The sequence below is a fragment of the Mus caroli genome, unplaced genomic scaffold (genome assembly GCF_978045245.1).
Source record: "Mus caroli unplaced genomic scaffold, Mus_caroli_1 scaffold_4, whole genome shotgun sequence".
NCBI lineage: Eukaryota > Metazoa > Chordata > Mammalia > Rodentia > Muridae > Mus > Mus caroli.
Window position 1 is genome coordinate 125,806,296 of NW_028227259.1, and position 3,276 is coordinate 125,809,571.

Consider the following 3,276-nt stretch of genomic DNA (forward strand, 5'->3'; position numbering starts at 1 on the left):
CACACGCTCCTCCTCCATTTATGACTGGGTGTGGCCTTTAACCCTTCTCTGGTTGGAAGTATCACAAATCAAGAATGCGTTGAAAGTCTACTTTCGGGCTGAAGAGATGGTTCAGCTGTTAAGAGCACCAACTGCTCTTCCAGGGGTCCCCAGTTCAATTTTCAACAACTACATGGTGGCTCAGAACCATCTGATGCCCTCTTCTGGTGTGCCCGAAGACAACCGCAGTGCACTCATATACATAAAATTTAAAAAAACCGCCGGGCGTGGTGGCGCACGCCTTTAATCCCAGCACTCGGGAGGCAGAGGCAGGCGGATTTCTGAGTTCGAGGCCAGCCTGGTCTACAAAGTGAGCTCCAGGACAGCCAGAGCTATAAAGAGAAACCCTGTCTCGAAAAACCAAAAAAAAAAAAAAAAAAGAAAGTCTACTTTCTCGTGGTACCTGCCCTGTAATGTCAGCATTCAGGAAGTAGAGTCAGGAGGATCAGGAGTTGAAGGTCAAACTGAGCGACATAAAGAGTTCTAGGCTAGTCTGGGCTATAGGAGACTCTATTTCAAACAAATACATTACTTCGATACCCCACCACAGAACACAGCTTATCTACTGTCATGTCGTCTGTCTGTGCCCAGCCCTCATGAGGTCGGGCTGACTGGGAGCCCAGCTGGCTGAGCATCTTTTGGGAGGATTTTTTTTTTTTAATTTATTATATGTAAGTACACTGTAGCTATCTTCAAACACTCCAGAAGAGGGCATCAGATCTTGTTACGAATGGTTGTGAGCCACCATGTGGTTGCTGGGATTTGAACTCAGGACCTTTGGAAGAGCAGTCGGTGCTCTTAACCACTGAACCATCTCTCCAGCCCCTTTTGGGAGGATCTTATAGTTAGCTAGGGGAAAAAAAGAATCTGTGTTCAAAAAGTCTATAGTCTTGCCAGGCAGTGGCGTTGGTGACACACTCCTTTAACCCCAGCACTTGGGAGGCAGAGGCGGCAGGCAGATCTCTGAGTTCAAGGCCAGTCTGGTTTACAGAGTGAGTTCCAGGGACAGCCAGGGCTACACAGAGAAACCCTGTCTCAAACAAAGTCTTTAGCCTAGTCTGTCAGCCCAAGTGCTGCCACACCTCTACCCCCTTCTGGCTATTGTTATCATCAATACTGTTAGTATCTGTTCTGATAGCCAGCAGTATTGCTCTAGCCAGCATTTCTGAGGAGTGAGATTAAATGTCTTTGTCTGTGTACACTTGTGTTTTCTACTCTAGGTTTTAAATGTTCCTGGGCTGGGGGCTGGAGAGATGGCTCAGCGGTTAAGAAAACTAATTGCTCTTCCAGAGGTCCTGAGTTCAGTTCCCAGCAACATGGTGGCTCACAACCATCTATAATGGGATCTGATGCCCTCTACTGGTGTGTCTGAATACAGCTACAGTATACTCATATAAATAGAATAAATCTTTTTTTTTTTTTAAAGATTTATTTATTTATTACATGTAAGTACACTGTAGCTGTCTTCAGACACTCCAAAAGAGGGCGCCAGATCTCGTTACGGATGGTTGTGAGCCACCATGTGGTTGCTGGGATTTGAACTCTGGACCTTCGGAAGAGCAGTCGGGTGCTCTTACCCACTGAGCCATCTCACCAGCCCCAATAGAATAAATCTTTAAAAAAAAAAATGTTCCTGGGCTGGCTCCTTTGTTTTCCCATTTGGTTGATGATTGTTCTTTTGAACTGGAGTCGTAAAAGCCCTGTGCGAAGTGGGTTTTTTGTTTGTTTTTGTTTGGCTGATTTTAGACAAGGTCTCTCTATGTAGACCGTGTTGTCCTCCAACTCAGAGGTACACACGTGCTACTATACCTAGTGCTCTGTGTGTGTGTGCGTACACTCCTCAATGTAGTTTCATTTATCATTTCTTATTGGCAAATGATAAGTAGTCAGAGATTTCTGAACTACAGCTTGTTTATCTATCACACACACCAGTGTGACAGCAATTTTTATTGATTTCTTGTGGGAGGATCCTATAGTTAGCTAGGGGAAAAAAAAGAATCTGTCTTTTTTTTTTTTTTTTTTTTTATTTATTATATTTAAGTACACTGTAGCTGTCCTCAGACACTCCAGAAGAGGGCACCAGATCTCGTTACGGATGGTTGTGAGCCACCATGTGGTTGCTGGGATTTGAACTCTGGACCTCTGGAAGAGCAGTCGGGTGCTCTTACCCACTGAGCCATCTCACCAGCCCGAATCTGTCTTTTTAACCTTTTTGTTTGTTTTCTTGTTTATGTATTCTGAGTCAGGGCCCTGCTGCCCCTTGGGATTATCCTGATGACTACCACACTGTTTGTACGCTGAAGGGGAAACCCTGGGCTTCCAAGGATGCCAGGGAAGCACTCTATCCACTGAGCCACATAACCCTTGCCCCCAACCCTATTTTACTACTGTGAAGAACCCCCTCGCTCAATTTTAACCTGCACCATTCAATGCCAGTCGTCCAAGGGACAGGTCTGTGGCTTAAAGGCTAGCCTGGGCTTCATAAAGCGATTTGGTTTCAAAAGCCAAACTTTGGAATGGAATCAAACAGAAGAAAACCAAAAGCTATCATTCTGGGGCGAGGGATGTAACTCAGTGGCAAAAACCTTGCCTGCCGTGCTGTAAATCCTACTTATCAAAACTCAGTAAAAGGACTGGGTAGGATGAGACCCCAGTGTCGGACAGTGCCACCGCCCTACGGGAATCCATCCTGTTGCTTGCCAAGAGAAGCACAGGGGATATGTTGCTATCCCTGTTCTAGGATAGACCGCGGTGGTGAGAGAAGATGGTGCAGGATCGCCCTGCCTTGATCATCTTCATAGACATGTTGGCCATGTTGGCCTGGAGCCCATAAAACTGGTCAGACCGGATCATCACCAAAGCAAGACCATTGGGTCCCACAGCAGGTTGCTCAAAGTCACGTGTCCTTCCCCACTGGGTACCAGGACAGTTCCTGATGGACACAGGATGGTCAGGGGTCATCATCAGATCCTTCCCTTGTATCTTCTGAAGCCATGGTGTTCTCTCTCTCTCTCTCTCTCTCTCTCTCTCTCTCTCTCTCACACACACACACACACACACACACACACATCTATTCTTGTGGGAGACTCCACTGGGAGTCCATGGATGTTGGGGGAACTTTACCTTGAACAGATGGTAAACTTTTCTGAGAGGCTCCTCAGATCAATTCTCCTGATAAATTCAGGAGGAACTGAGAATGGAAAGCAGGAGACTCCGGGCAGCTTCCCAGCAAGCGAG